The following is a 16,837-nucleotide window of genomic DNA, read 5'->3' on the forward strand; positions in this document are numbered from 1 at the left end:
TTATAAAGCTTTAAACTAGTCTATTTTCTCTAAATCCATGGCTTTTGATAGGAAAAGTTTCCCTTCTCTCCTAGAAGATGGTCACTAACTCATTGTTGCCCCAGGATGATTTGGAGCATGGTTCAGGTCCTTTAGATCTTTCCCATCCCATTTACAGACCTTTCTCCTTTACCCCTTTGGATTCATTTATATTGTAGTTGTAAGTTACTACATGTTCATTCAGTGTTAGGAAGCTGTAAAGAAGCTGCAACAGGAAAAGTAGTGGAATGAACTGGATAACAGCTACTAATTTGTGTCTCTTTGTGCTAGGATAAAAAACATCCCAGCTGTGGCTGAGGGTAGTGGTACCTTTGAAAGTATAGACAAGGTTAAATGATAGGAGAAACACAGCAGAGAGTATTATGTTGCTTTTACAATAGGGGAGTAGGCTTAGAAATGGGTAGGGAGAATTGTCATGTGACACAGTAAAGCAGACCGACCTGGACAAGGGTAATTATCATAATAAAAGTAGTTTAAATAATAGCGTTGCTGAATATCTGCTGGTGCCATATGCTATGCTGAGTGATTTGCATGATAATATTTCTAATCCTTACAACAACCCCGAAAGGTAGATTTTATTCCCATTTTACAGATATGGAAGCTGAAGTTCAAAGGACCATCTTGCCCAAGGTTTACCTAATTCAAGCCCAGATTTACCTGACTCAGGTGCCAATACTCTTTGCATTATAATGTCTTTTATAGGTTCAAAGGTGGCTGAGTTTAAAGGATGAAAGGGAAAACAGAAAAGATACAGATTTAGACAGGGATGTGAGAGACAGTATTGGCAGAACAGAAAGAACAATCCCTAGATCTTCAAATTAGAATGCTGGCTCGGAGAATGGGCCTATCATTAGTAAATAAGAATAGAGACAGGCTGGCATCCAGCTTTTATATACCTAAGGAGTTCAACAAAATTTGTGTTTTGACTCATTTAAACTATGTTACAACCCTTAACTTATAGCAGTATGCTAAAAAAAAAAAGAAGATAATCATTTGATAGCCTCTTTATTTTGTGTCAAATGAAAAAACAAAAACAAGAAAACAAGATACAACAAGGGGTTGTTTTTTTTTTTTTTTGTGGTACACGGGCCTCTCACTGCTGCAGCCTCTCCTGCCGCACAGGCTCCGGACATGCAGGCCCAGCCGCCCCGCCACATGCCGGATGCAGGCTTCTCGCGGACCGGGTCACAAACCCGCGACCCCCGCATCAGCAGGCAGACGCCCAACCACTGCGCCACCAGGGAAACCCACAAGACACTTTTTCAAATTCATTTCAGATAAAGGCAGTGATGGTTATGGTGTTCAGTTGTTATGGGTATAAGGGCCTACTTGATAAATTCACCTTGTAATAAAAGTTTGCGGGACTTCCCTGGCGGCGCGGTGGTTGAGAATCTGCCTGTCAGTGCGAGGGGACATGGGTTTGATCCCTGGTGCGAGAGGGTCCCACGTGCCACGGAGCAGCTGGGCCGGTGTGCCACAACTACTGAGCCCGCGTGCTGCAACAACTGAAGCCCGCGGCCCTAGATCCGATGCTCCACAACAAAAGAAGCCACCGCAATGAGAAGCCCACACAGCGCAACGAAGAGTAGCCCCCACTCGCAGCAACTAGAGAAAGCCCGCGTGCAGCAACGAAGACCCAAAGCAGCCAAAACAAAACAAAAGTTTGCCTCTTTTGGCAGCTTGATGTGTTTCCTTTTAAGAAGCGATGGGAATTATATAACTCATTTTCTTTTTCTTTTTTACTGTTCATAAATCCAGAGGTAAATATAATGCTCAATTATAGTATTTATATTAGCTCAGGTTTTTGCTCTATAGTTTGTGTTTTCTAAAGCTTTTGAATCTTCTATTTTTATGTTAGCTGTTTGTTGTATTTGGTTACAAGTGAGGTGTTTACTTTTAACACCTCACTTCAAATCTCTTTTGGGAAAAACGTTCCCCAAATGTAAAAGTAAATCAAATATCTTTGGAAGTGTGAGTTTAAATTTAAATTAAATTAAAAAGCATTCATTTTTTCATAGCTTGGAATTTTGCCATTTTACTCATTTGGAGCTATTATATAAAGACGTATTGTTTGTGCCACCTTTACCCACACATTTGATGTTTTTATCAATTCCTGCAAAGGTGAAGAAAGCGGTGCTTACATTTCCCTGTATGAAGGTGAGAGTTCCAAAAATAAAATGTTTCTAAAATCTAAGACTGCCAACACAGTAAAAGATAAGTTTCCTCTTGTTGAACTGATTAGGAGGTTGGCCGTGTGAGATTACTTGGGATTGAGAGTTTATAAATTAATGGTTCTGAACTTTTGGGGTCACAAACTCCTTTTGAAAACCTAATGAGAGATATGGGCCCTGTCCTCAGAAGAATGCTCAAGTACAAGTACTTGACATTTCAACCACAATTTCTCGGGGATATATATGCCTCTTACTAGAAGGCTAGAATAGATAAGACGTGACTCCTCTTTACTGTGATAGCACAGATTCTTAGTCACCACCTAGGCAGGGAGCCTTTATTGTGGATAGCAGTAAGAGCAAGGTAGACACTTGCTAAATCAACCTTGAGTAAGTCAGTCGACACGTAGCTCAAAGCAATAATAGAATCATAGGCAAACAGATTCTGCTCTTCCTGCTCCAAGAGTATTTTGCATTCTCTTTGAAGCAATTCTATTATGGTCATCAAGTAGTTCTAAAAAATACCCAAGTTGCTGAAGAATATCCCCTACAGTATATGCCCTCATAGATTTTGTTTTGTTTATTTGGGTTTATATTAATTTCTATCTTGAGGTCTTATAGAAGGGGAACTCTCTATTAACTATTTGGGTAGAAAATTCTGTCATGTTGCCATAAAGTGTTTTTATGTTTCATGTTTCTTTTGTGGTGTGTGCAAAGTCCTGACCACTAGCACACTATTAAAAAGACATTATTTATTTTTTATGGAGCCAACCACCAGAGGCTCCTGGACTCTATGGAAGCCGCAGATCTTCTAACATCTGAAAAAAGGATTATCCTTTTGAATGTGAAGGTGAATGTGAGTAACTGAGAAAAGGTAGAGCAGGCTGTGAAAGTAATGAAAAAAGAGAGATTAGGGTTCAAAACATATTGAGGTGTGTCTTAGGGACCTTGAGGGTAAAGCTGCCTTCAGTGTTTCTCAGTGGGGCCTTAATGACATTATGGGAGGGACAATTTTTTGTGTGTGTGGAGCTGTCCTGCCCAGTGCAGTACATTTAGCATTCTTGTCTCCCATCCCCTGTCAAATGCCATCTGCATCCCCAGTCATTGTAAATTTTTAATGCCCCTACATATTTCCAAAGGCCTCCCAGGAGGTGGTACCACTCTGGTTGAGGGATACTACTAGATATTCTTAATCCTAGGTGGTCTCACACTACCATGACCTAAACTGGTTTAGCAGAAGTCTTTTCACTGTATGGACTATCCTTGCTTTAGCAAGATACAGGACATTTCCATCACAAGGATCCCCCACGTAGCCACACTCACTTCCCTCCAATCTCCATCTCCACATTAACATCTAGCAACAACTAATCCATTCTCCATTTCTAAAATTTTGTTATTTTAAGAATGTTATATAAACAGGTTACAGTATGTAACGTTTGGGGATTAGCTTTTTTTACTCAGCATAATTCTCTGCGGATTCATCCAAGTTGTGTGTATATCAGTAGTTTGTTCCTTTTTATTGCTGAGTAGTATTCCATGCTATAGATGTACCACAGTTTCTTTAACCATTCACCTGCTGAAGGACATCTGCCTTGTTTCCAGTTTTTGGCTTTCATTAATAAATTTGCTATAAACATTTGTGCATAGGTTTTTTTTGTAACATCTTTATTGGAGTATAATTGCTTTACACTGCTTTGTGCATAGGTTTTTATGTAAACATTAGTTTTTATTTCTCTGGGATAAATGCCCAGGAGTGCAAATTCTGGTTCCTATGAAAATTGCATATTTAGGGGTTTTTTTAATAAACTTTTTTAAAAAAAAATAAACTGTTTTCCAGAGTGGTTGTACCATTCTACATTCCCACAAGCAATGTATGAGTGATTGTTTCCCTGCATTATTCTCACCAGCATTTGAGGTTGTCATTATTTCTAATTTTAGCCATTCTGATAGGTACGTAGTGATATCTAATTGTGGTTTTAATTTGTATTTCTCCAGTGGCTAATGATGCTGAACATCTTTTCATGTGCTTATTGCTGTCTGTATATCCTCTTGGGGAAATGTTCCTTCTTGACTTTTGACCGTTTCCTCACTGGACTGTTTTTTATACTGTTGAGTTAGAGAGTTCTTATATATTCTAGACAATAGTCCTTTGTTGGGTATGTGGTTTACACATATTTTCTCCCAGCTAGCAGCTTGTTTTTCACTCTCATAATAGGGTCTTTTGCAGAGCAAACATTTAATTTTGATGAAGTCTACTTTATTGATTTTTCCTTTTACGGATTGCTTTTGGTGTCAAAACTTTGTCTAGCCTTAGGCCATGAAGAGTTTCTCCTATGTTTTTTCTAAATGTTTTATACTTCACATTTAAGCTCTTGATCCACTTTGGAGTTAGTTTTCGTATAAGGTATGAGACTTAGGTTGAGGGTTTTGTTTATTTGTTTGCTTTTTGTTTATTTGTTTGCCTATGGATGTCCAATTTCTTCAGCAATATATATTGAAAAAGCTATTTTTTCTCCACGGAATTGCTTTTTCACCTTTGTAAAAAACAACATGAGTTGGCATACTTGTATGGGTCAACTGCTGGGCTCTCTATTCTGTTTCATTGATCTGTATATTTATTTTTCTGCCAGTACCATACCATCTTTACTACTGTAGCCTTTTAATAAGTCTTGAAAATGGATAAGCTGATTCCTCCCACTTAATTCTTTTTCAAAACGTGTTTTAGCTATTCTAGTTGCTTTGCCTTTCCATACAAGTTTTAGAAGAATTTTGTCTATATCTACAAAAAAATCTTGCTAGGATTTCCCCTTTACTAAGTTTTAAATTGTGGTAAAATACATAAAACATAAAGTTCACAATTTTAACCATTTTAAAGTGTACAATTCAGTGGCATTTAGTACCTTCGAAACGTTGTACAACCATCCCACTATCTAGTTCTGGAATGTTTTCCTCACCCCAAAAGGAAGCCCTGTTCCCACTGTGAAGTCAGTCCCCAACCTCCGGCAATGACTGATCTGCTTTCTGTCTCTGTGGATTGGCCATTCTGTACATTTCATATAAACGGAATCATACGATATGTTACCTTTTGTGTCTGGCTTATTTCATTTAGCATAATGTTTTCGAGGTTCATCCAACTTGTAGCATGTCAGTACTTCTTTGTTATGTCCAAATAATATGCCATTGTATGTATATACAACAGTTTGTTTATCCATTCATTCATCCATGGGCATTTGGGTTGTTTCTAACTTTGGGCTATTATGAATATCATGCTGCTATGAGTATGCACGTACAAGTATTTGTATGAGTACCTGCTTTTAGTTCTTTGGGATCTACCTAGAGTGAAATTACTGGACTGTATTCTATGTTTAACATATTGAGGAGCCTCCAAACTGTGTTCCACAGCAGTTGCAACATTTTACATTCCTGCCACCAGTGTATTAGAGTTTCAATTTCACCTCATCCTCACCACACTTGTTATTTTCCATTTTTAAAAATTACAGCCATTCTGGAAAGTGTGAAGTGGTATCTTACTGTGGTATTGATTTGCATTTCCCTAATGACTAATGGCATTGAGCATCTTTCCATGTGCTTGCTGACCATTTAGATATCTTCTTGGGAGAAATTCTATTCAAATCTCTTGCTCACTTTTTAATTGAGTTGTTTGTCTTTTTTGTTGTTGAGTGGTAGCCCCTTCATTCTTAAAGGATATTTTTGCTGGATATAGGAATCTGGGTTGACAGTCTTCTTTCAGTGCTTGAAAAATTTGTGCCACTTCTCTGGCCTCCATGGTCTCTAATGAGAAATGTGCTGTCATTCAAATTGTTTATCCATGGTGTGTAAGGTGTCATTTTTCACGGATTTCAAGATTTTTTTCTTTGTTTTTAGTTTTCTGCAATTTGACTATGATGTGTCTTGGCATGAATTTGTTTGGGTTTATCTTCTTTGGGGTTTGCTCAGCTTCTTGAATCTGTAGGTTTATCATCTGCTAAATTTGGGGAGTTTTACTCATTATTTCTTTTAGTACGTTTTTCAGTCCTGTTCTTTTTCTCTTCTCCTTCTGGGAATCTGATGACACAAATGTTAGGTCTTTTGTTATAATCTGACAAGTCTGTGTGACTCTGTTCTTTTTTTTTTTTTTCATTCTATTTTCTCTGTTGTTCAAATTGAGTAATTTCCATTGTTTTATCTTTCAAGTCGCTGATTCTTTCCTCTGTCCCCTCCACTCTGCTGTTGAGCCCATCCATTGAGGGGTTTTGTTGTTATTGTATTTTTTAGTTATAAAATTTCCATTCAGTTCTTCTATTTCTTTGCTGAAACTTTTCTTTGCTGGGACTTTCTATTTTTTTGTTTGTTTCAAGTATCTTCATAGTTGCTTGTTGAAACATTTTTATGATGACTGTTTTAAAATCTTTGTCAGATAATTCTACCGCGTTGATCATCTAGGTATTGTCTGTTTTCATTCAGTTCAAGATCTTTCTCATTCTTGATATGATGAGTGCTTTTTTATTAAAGCCTGGACATTTAGGACTCTGGATCATATTTAAACCTTCTGTTTCAGTTGGCTTCTTCTGATACTAATCAAGTAGAGGAAGTGGGGGTAAGGTACCTTGTTACAGCCAGGTAGGTGTAGGAATCCAGGTTCCCCACTTAGTCTCCATTAACACCTGAGAAGAGGGGCTCCTCATTACTGATGGGCAGGGGTAGGAGTTCCACCTCCCTATATGGCCTCCACTGATACTGGGAAATAGGAGTAACCTTGTTATCACCAGGTGTTGGTGAAAGTACGATTCTCTACCATGTTTCCTCTGATACCAATCCAGCAGTGAAGAGGAGACCGCTTCTTTACTGGCCTGCTGAGAGGAAGTCTAGGTACCCCATATACCTAGACTTTACTAGGTATGGGTAGAGGTGAGCCACAATTCTTTCTGTGACATTTGGCTGGAGTAGAGCAGTTATTATCTAAAAGTTTTCTATTTTGCTAGGCTACCTCTTCCCTGGTCCTTTGGCTAGAGAGAGCAGGTTTTGTTGTTGTTAATGCTATTGATACTTCCTAGTTTCTCATGTTACTGAAAATTACCGGCAGGTGGCAGAATAGCTGATGAAAATGGACTGTTCACCAAAACATAAGAAGGCTGATTTCCTTTGTGACATAGGGAAATAAAATCTATTACCTTGCACCCACCCTGGATACAATCCCAAGATTTTGTTCTGAGGGTTAGATACTCTTTATCAGCCTTTGAGTACAGGTAGCTGCCCAGTGGGAATAGAGCTGGAGTAAAAGGAATGGGCTTTGTTAGGCTCCTTGGTGACATATGACACCAGGATTACTTGGGTTTTGTGAAAATAAATGTCTAGCATTTAGTTACTCTTCTCCCTAGGAAGGTGGAGATTGGATGACTGGAGAATTAATACTTTCTTTAAACAACATTGATACTTTGAAAGCGCAACAAAACCCCCAGAAACACCCCATATCCTATCACTCATTTTTTCTATCAGGCCCTGCTGATATGTCCACATATATGATTCAATTTTTTAATTCTCGTTTTCACTTATTGTCAAAGGTGTTTTCTGATGTTAGTGCATGGGGGTGGCTTTTTAAAATTTATATTTGAACTCATGTGCAAAGAATTAATCACACTGCAGTCATCTGACCAAAAAAGGTCTGAGGGGAGGCTTTTGTTTGTTTCATTTTTGGTTTTCTCAAATTTTTATTTTGAAAAATTTCAAACCTACAGAGAAGTTAAAAGAATAAAATATTGAACATTCAATTACCCTTCACCTAGATTCATTGTTAACATTTTGCCATATTTGCTTTCTTTTCTGTCTCATATAAAGCTAATTTGCAGACATTGATGGGTATGGCTTTCAAGGTTCCTTTAGTCTAGGTATGCACCCCAGTTTTCTTTTCTTTCTCCTCACTCCCTCTCTTCCTTCTTCATATTTGAAAATTTTGAAGCTCCAAAACTCTTTCTTTTAGTTTCCCACCAGCGAGTTGTGCTCAGATCCTGCTGACCACCAAGCACCCATAGGCTGAGTCACTTTCACTTGTCTGTAATATTTGTTTTGGCCAACAGAGTTTGGCTTAAATTTACACGAGATGGAAAAAAAAAAAAAAAAAAAAAAAAAAAGCTGCTATAGGACCAGGATCTCCTAGAGTTACTTACACGACAACCTTTATATTCCTTAAGGAAAAGTTCCTAGTCAATTTGGCAAAGCCCAGTTGGAGACCTCTACTTTTCTGCTGATCCCAATTCAGGAAATCACTGCAACTACAGGAAGCTGAGAGTTTCCTATTTGTCCTTCTATCTTTTCTCCAGACATTTGTCTCTGGTCTTGGGAACTGCGATCGTGTGTACACGATCCTCCCTCAGCTCTGGGAGCCATGCAGAGGAGTTCTCTCAAGGGTTTTCTACTCCAAAAAAGAAATACAAGGAAAAGGTAGCTTTGACGTGGGGAAGGCCCAGTAGTCAAGAATCTCAAAATCTAGGTGGTTGAAACAATGTGTCACAAAAAGGGTGGAGACACACGTTGGATTAGCCTCATACATTCTCTGTCGCATGACTTTTCAACGTTCCCTGGTGGTCTAGTGGTTAGGATTCGGCGCTCTCACCGCCGCGGCCCGGGTTCGATTCCCGGTCAGGGAAAGAGCATTTTTTTCTACGTACACAATACTTTGTGTTCGTTTTTCTTCCTACAAAATACTTTTAATGACAGTTCCTATAGAACACTTTTAATGATTAATTTTGTTTCTTCTACTCAGTTGCCACATGGGTGACCTTAGCTGAAATACAGGAAATGCAGGAAAACATAAAGAAAAAATCGTTTACCATTCTACCAACCACCGGTAGCTATTATCCAGTTTTTGAAACAGAAAATGGAATAATGCTGTACATACTATTTAATTATCAGCTTTTTAAAAAAACATCTTTATTAGAGTATAATTGCCTTACAATGGTGTGTTAGTTTCTGCTTTATAACAAAGTGAATCAGTTATACATATACATATGTCCCCATATCTCTTCCCTCTTGCGTCTCCCTCCCTCCCACCCTCCCTATCCCACCCCTCTAGGTGGTCACAAAGCACCGAGCTGATCTCCTTGTGCCATGCGGCTGCTTCCCACTAGCTACCTATTTTACGTTTTTACCAGCTATTTTTAAAGTTTATATATTTCTAACACTTTCCAGTAGAAATAAATACACTTCAGCAACATATTTTCTTTCAATTTAATTATTTAATTTTTGTAAAGGTAATATATTTACATGGTTTAGGATTCAAATATCCAAAAAGGCATAACTGATAAACCTACTTTTCACCTCGGCCATCTAGTTTTCTTCTAATAAGGCAGCCAGTAGTAAGTTTCATAACTATATTGTAATATAAGTATGTTGTAAATATAAAATATAAATAGATTGTAAATACAAGTACATGCATACATACGTATATATTTAAGTACGTTCCCCTCCCTCGCACAAATGATAGCAATCTATACACACTTTTCTGAACTTTGCCTTTTTCACTTAATTTTAGAAATAGTTGCAGATTACACATGAAGAGCTTCCTCATTCTTTTCTATGGCACATAGTATTCCATTATATTGATATTCCATAATTAATCAAACCAGCTTCCTATTGATGACACTTCGGTTATTCTAATCCTTTGCGGCCATAAAAATAATCTTCTACATATGTTATTTTGTACGTGTTTAGAATAAATGTCCAAGAATTAAAATGTTGGTTCAAAAGACATGTGCATTTGTGGATGGGTAGTGCCAATATGCCCTCCTTAGAGGTCCTGCCAATTTATACTCCCACCAGCAATGTACAATATAAAAAAAAAAAAATGTGGGTTTTCATCAAAATGGATTTCATCAATCGTATTTCTGGACTTTTAGGTTTTTCCCCCCTAAAATTTTGGTTTTACAAATAACACTGATGAACATCTGTGTGAATACATCTTTGTATATCCTTAGGGATTGCTTTAGGATAAATTCATAGAAGTGGAATTACTACTTCATATCATATATTAGATGGGTTAAATAATTAAATGTAAGAATTGAAACAATTTTTTAAAATCGGTGGATAATTGTCTTATTGGGCTGGAGAAGACTTTTTCAAGGTAAAAGCAAACACAGAAATCATAAAGGATAAAACTGATAGGTTAGACTACATAAAAACAGAAAACTGCCCATCTGAAAATCCTATAAATAATATTAAAAGACAAATGCCAAACTAATATGTAAGTAATATACATATAATATAAATTACCCAATAGCAAAAATCGACAAAGCGTATGATTTAGTAAGTCCCAAACTAATACAAATAATTAGTAAGTTTATGAAAAATGATCAACCTCAATAGTAATACAATAAATGCAAGTTAAAATGAGACTCCAAATTTTTATGTTGCACTTTCGTAAAGATAAAAAGAGTGATGATATCTAGTTGCCTGAGGTAATTTGGTAATACTCATTGAAAAGTGAAAATTGGTGATATCGCTCCACACAGCAATTTGGCAATATGTATTCAAAGCTTTAAAATGTGGGTTATCTTTTCAATGGCAACTTTACCTTTATGCATTCGTGCTGAGGAAGTACTCTCAAATGCGTAACGATATGTGTACAGAGATAACACTCGCATTAAGGCCTTAACTCGTCCACTTGATTTCAGAGGCTCCCTTCAAAAGACAATAAACTAGAATTGATGATTTTCCTTCCCTAAACCTCTGAAACGACTAGAAAAACTACCACAACATTATCAATATAATCATAGGTAAAATTCTAGAGATCTTTTTTTCCTCTTCGTCCTTTGGCTTTGTGTTGAATAGTTCTCTTAGCACGAATCCCTAAATATGAGACTTTGGTCGGAGCAAACCATGACGAACTAGTCATAAGGATACAAACGGAAGTTTTTCTCGTGTGCGTTGGTGGTATAGTGGTGAGCATAGCTGCCTTCCAAGCAGTTGACCCGGGTTCGATTCCCGGCCAACGCACGACTGATATCTTCTTTTCTCCGGAAGCTCGAGTAGAGCAAACAGGGGGATAAAAAAAAGCCTTTGACCACCCATCCGTCCTCAAACTCTGAACCTTCTGGGAGACTCTACCGTGAGCGAACCTCCAGACTTCATGCAGCTACCAAGGCAAGCCCATCTGCTGCGTTTGGCCTCTTGCTTCGCACCAGTTTACGATAGTTCTCCTTTTGGGGGTCTTTAGGGAATGTCAGAAATGGAGGCTGATCGGATATGTTTTTCTGAATACTCGGAGGCGACTTAGATTTACTAAAGAGTCAGAATAAGGAAGTCAGCCCAAGACTCCGAAGTTCCTGAGAGAGCGCGCCAAGGAGCAGTGAGGGAAGCAAGAAAAATAATAATGGGGGACCTCACGCCGTTTAGCAGCTCACCAGCTTCGCTTCTCTGGCGGTTCCAACATTCGGGCGACAGAAACCTCAACTCCAGGGTACAAGGCGGAGATGTAAATAGGAAAATCCTCGGGTTGCCTAGTGGGGGCGGCTTGATTATTTTGGAGGGGAAAGAGAGAAGTGGCTTGAGGAGGGCGACTGGGGACGCGGTCCCCGAGCTGCAGGCGACGCTCTCAGACCTCGTCGGGACTGGGTGCGCCGCCGTCCAGCGGAGGGGGTGATGATGGCGCGGGCACGGCGGGATTCTGAGACCCAGATTCGGGTGTCAGGGCTTCGAGGTTATGGGTGGAAACGTTTGGGATTCTAACCTAGGCGAATCACGCGAACTAAGCAAAGAAAGCTGCGGCACCACTTAGACAATCCTGTTTGTAAAGACATTAAATCCAACCGCAGTACGCCGCCTTGGAGGTGGCGCGCCGTGATCGTATAGTGGTTAGTACTCTGCGTTGTGGCCGCAGCAACCTCGGTTCGAATCCGAGCCACGGCATGCGATTGTAGCTCACCTTGGTGGCCTCCCTTTTTGGAACCCTTTAAAGGTTAAAAAAAGCTTGTAATCCGTCTTTGCTCAAGGCTGTATCGCAGAAGTGCACTCTACGAATTATATAAATAACCGTCTCCACTCAGCTCACTCCGCGGCTCTCCCACCTAAGCGAATCTAACCAGCCCTGGCAAAGCTGCTTCAGGGCGGTGTGGAGCGCCTCGGAGCAGCAAGCAAGGCCTTCCTTCACCTGAGCAGAGGATAGAGCCCTTCGCTGGTGACTCCGGAACTCAGCGCCTCTTCCAGAGGCTGGAGAAATGAACGTTTTGGAGAGTGGAGTGAAATCTCCCGCGAGCGCCCACGCCTGAGGTTCTAAATCCCATCCGACTTTAAATCTCAGTGGGACCTTCAGGTCCCACAAAATTTTAGTATTTAAAAACAAAATCGTGCCCCCAAATGAATAGTCAATTGGACCTAATTTCCGACGGACGCGTCCTTCAGCCTCACCCCCACCCCATCCCCTGGTGGTCACGGTTTCGGGGGGGGAAAGGGTTTCGGACCGAGAAGAAGGAAGAACGAGGCTGCAGCACCAAGGTCCCGGGAGCACAAGTCCCCGCGCCCCTCCTACTTCTCGCGGTAGTTTGCGCCTCTCATCCCCATTCCCTCGCGCTTTTTCGCCTCCTCTTCTGGATTCCGGGTCCTAGAAACCGGGTTCTCCAAAAGAATTTGCTGTCCAAAAGGTCTCAAAACCTGTCTAAAAGGAATTTGAAGAAACGTCGAGGTTTCAGGACTAGTGATTCCCGCGCCCTCTGCAAGCTCTTCTAGCCCCGTGCAGTCCCATCACTCTAGAAGCCTGGAGTTTCTCGGTGACAAAAGCTAGTGCTGCGTTTAAAATCCTGGAGCCAGAGAACTCTTTCAAACTAAGCTGTGTGTATCTTTGACCGTGCAAGCTGTCCCTCGACAGAAATTATATTCCTGTAAGAAGATTTCTAAAGCAGCGCCCGGCTAGCTCAGTCGGTAGAGCATGAGACTCTTAATCTCAGGGTCGTGGGTTCGAGCCCCACGTTGGGCGGTACTTGTTTTTCCCCGCCTACCTCTGTTTTATTGAATCTTCTCGTTAGCTACCAACTGAACCAGCAGCTTCTAAATAGCCATTGTGGTCACTGTTGTTTTAAACTTCGGTAAATTGTTCCAGAAATCGCCTCTACTCGCCCCAAATCTAGCAAAGAAGAGGAATCCGGGCTACCGATTCCAGCATCTCAGGTTGAGACCAGGGGTCACAGATCTACAGCTGCCCGAACCCAGGCTCCTCCGAGGAGGCTCCTCCTCCTCCCCGCGGGGCTCCCCCTTCGTCCTGCCTCGACTCTGCTCCACTGAGAAGACATCTTAGGACATGACCAAAAGGAAACACTTTCGTTCTCTTCTCGTCTGCGGGAAATTTTGGATGAAGTGTTGAAGGGCCTTCTTAAGTAGTTAAAATGTTCTCCATTAGGTGCTAAGGAGCGTGCCTTTGCTTTTTAGGTTTTGAAACGTTCATCAGCCTCAAAGGGCTGTAAAATACAACTAGTTTAGGAAGATCTCGAAACGAAAAAGAGGAGAGGGCGCTGGAAATGGAGCTGAGGAGGAGGGACGCGGAAGAGCAAAGAAAGGGGGAAGTACGATAGGAAGGGGAGGGAGGAGCAAGGACGACGGCCCGGAGCTGGCAAGTGGAGAGATTGCAGCGGTCTCATCAGATGGATGTAAGCGGACTCTCTGGAGCGCTGCGCCCAAGCGTTTCGAGTTAGCTATTGATCGACCGGAGAACTCTGTTCTACCCCGAAGGCCTGAAGTTGTCTGATATTTGTTTCTGCTAAATCTCTCATTCAGTGTTGGGATGAGTGGTGTGAGTAAAGTGGGTTTTCAAAGTGAGTGGAAGGAGAGTTTGTCCCCAGTCATCAGGCTTCTCCACCACAACGCGGACACTCGCTTTTAACTCCTCATACAGGTCTTTCCCATATCTCCCTAAGGATCATTTACCAGTCCTACTTTTTTTTTTTAAGTTTGTAAATGTGCTTTAATCTCCTTTGTATATCCCGCCAACCACCTCCAAAATCATCAAAACACTAGCCGATTATTCTCAAGGTGTTGTGCCGGGACAAACATCACCAGCATCATCTGGAAACTTTTGAGAAACGCAAATTCTCAAGTCCTACCTCAGACCTACAGATTCAGAAACTCTGGAGGTGGACCCAACAATCTGAGACTTAAGCTCTCCAGGTGATTTGGATAAATGCTCGAGTTCAGGAACCACTGCATTAGGGCAACTTCCTTTCCTATCAACCAAGATGTACCATGTTCTTGGGTAGGAGACTCAACGTCATAAAGATAATACCTCTCTTTAACTTGGTGTCTGAATTTAACATAGTTTTCATTAAAATATCAAAAATATTTTTCTTTTTTATTCAAACTGGTCAATATAATTCTAAAGTTTAAATGGAAAAGTAAGCAGTAATACTCAGGAAATTCTTTTTTTAAAAGAACAATAAGGAAGGGTTAACCTTATGAAATATTAAAATACCATAAATTATAATGATTAGAGCAGTAAAATATCGTGTATGGGTAAACAACAATTAATGGGACAGCACAGAGTCCAGAAATGGACCAAAATACATGAAGAAATGTAATACATTAGAAAGAGGGACTCAAATCAATAATTCTAATGACCAATTTTTTAATAACTAGGTAGCTGTCAACAGAAGGGCTGTGACAAAATAATGGGAAAAAATAATGGTCAATGAATATCATACCCTTTACATAAGGGTAAATTCCAAATTGATCAAAGATTTAAATAATAATGAAAAGGAACATAAAAGTTCTTGTAGACCCATGAAACAATTATTTTATTATCTTGGGGTGTGTGTATGTGTGGGAAAGCCTGTTCTAACTATGACACAAACTCAGAAGTCCTGAGAGAAAATATTGATGAGTTTGACTATATAAACCAAATGGAATCTGCATAAGCAAAGTCCAAAGACAAATGACAATTTGGGGAAGTATTTGCAACTCACATTGTGTTTAAAATCCTCCATTTTGAGTTAATGCTTTGGCATATCAACATCCTTCTCACAGCCCTAATTGTGAATGCACACTCAAAAACAGCTGAAACACCCTGATAAGCAACCCAACCCCTGGACTCTAACTTTCCCCTCCTCCATCCTCTTCTCCCGGCCCCGCCCCCCTTCCTCCTCCTCTTTCCTTCCTCTCTTTCCCCAACTTGGTTTGCTTTCCTTAGACCCCACTCAGGACCCCAGTGAAGGCTTTGGCCCACAGGTCCTGGCTCTCACTGCTCCCCACCTGTTCAATTGAACACACTGCCAGTTGGACTCCTGTGTGGCCCTGCGCATGCCCGCGGTGACCCCCTCTGGGACCTGTGAGTATAATAAACTTCTCTTCTGGTTCTCTTCCCTTCCTGTGGAGGCACCAAATTTACCATACCATGCTAGACATCTACATTCTTAGAACATACATCATGTACAAAAGGCTAATTTCCCTAATATTTACAGAACTATAAGCCAATAAGAAGTAAGCCAATAACCCAATAAAAAGTAGCAAACATATAAAGAATAGAAAATATAAAAGGCTATTGCCCATATGAAAAGATACTTAACATTCAACATTACTATTAATGAAAGTAGTGCAATTTAAAACTAAGTTGAGATAATATTTTCAACTATAATATGGTAAATTTTTTAAAGTTTAATGTGTTGGAGAGTTAATAAATATTGTTAAAGAGAGGGTAAATTGGTTTAAGTTCTACAGGGTGTTTTGAACAATATCTATCAAAAATTTAAACTTTTTTTTAACTTCAGTAATCCACATTTAGAAGTTTATCCTACAATATTCCTATACTTATGTGAAATTAAGTGTATACAAAGTTATTCACGGAGCACTTTTTATTATGCAAAAGATTGTAAACTCTCTAAATGTCCATCAGTTTTGGGGGTGACTAAATAAATGACAGTACAACCATACAATGAAATATAGTTCAGCTAGCTGTAAAAAAGAATGAGGAAGCTCTTGAGGGGAGATTTACAGAAATTGGTTATAATTCAGTAATAAATACGTGGAAAACTAAGCAAATGGAAAAGTAACATAATTGTTACTGCCAAGGGAAGATTATATTCAAAAAGTGATCATGTTAAATTATGTGGCTTCTCTGTTAATAGTTTATATATTAAAAATAATAATCATTGATCTCATCAAAATTAAGATATAAGTATATTGATGTATTAGGGTTCCTTCCCCAGAAAAACAGAACCAATAGAAGATACACACGTATGTATATAGAGATTTAGTTTAAGGAATGGACTCATGTTATTGTGGAGGTTGGTAAATCTAAAATCTTCAGGGTAGGTCAACAGGCTGGATAGCCAGGGAAGAACAGATATTGTAACTCTAATCCGAAAGCAGAGTCTGGAGGCAGAACTCCCCCTTCCTCTGGGGACCTCAGTCTTTTTCTCTTAAGGCCTTCAATGGATTAGATGAGGCCCACTCACATTATGGAGAGTAATCTGCTTTACTCGGAGTCTACTGATTTAAATGTTAATCTCATCTAAAAAATACCTTCCCAGAAACATCTAGACTGATGTTTGACCAAATATCTGGGTACCATGGCCTAGCCAGTTTGACACATAAAATTAGCCATCACAATTGGGAAGATGGAGGAGTGGGAAATGTGTGTGTGTGTGTGTGTGTGTGTG

General features: G+C 39.8%; 3 non-coding genes across 3 annotated transcripts; all 3 read left to right on the top strand.

Moving 5' to 3' along the window:
* Positions 1 to 8,779: 8,779 nt before the first annotated feature.
* On the top strand, positions 8,780 to 8,851 carry TRNAE-CUC (transfer RNA glutamic acid (anticodon CUC)). Its single transcript has one exon. It is a non-coding gene; the product is annotated as a tRNA-Glu (tRNA).
* Positions 8,852 to 11,123: 2,272 nt separating this feature from the next.
* On the top strand, positions 11,124 to 11,195 carry TRNAG-UCC (transfer RNA glycine (anticodon UCC)). Its single transcript has one exon. It is a non-coding gene; the product is annotated as a tRNA-Gly (tRNA).
* Positions 11,196 to 13,097: 1,902 nt separating this feature from the next.
* TRNAK-CUU (transfer RNA lysine (anticodon CUU)) lies at positions 13,098 to 13,170 on the top strand. The gene has a single exon. It is a non-coding gene; the product is annotated as a tRNA-Lys (tRNA).
* The last annotated feature ends 3,667 nt before the right edge of the window (positions 13,171 to 16,837 follow it).

This window comes from Phocoena phocoena, chromosome 1, assembly GCF_963924675.1.
Source record: "Phocoena phocoena chromosome 1, mPhoPho1.1, whole genome shotgun sequence".
Taxonomy (NCBI): Eukaryota; Metazoa; Chordata; class Mammalia; order Artiodactyla; family Phocoenidae; genus Phocoena; species Phocoena phocoena.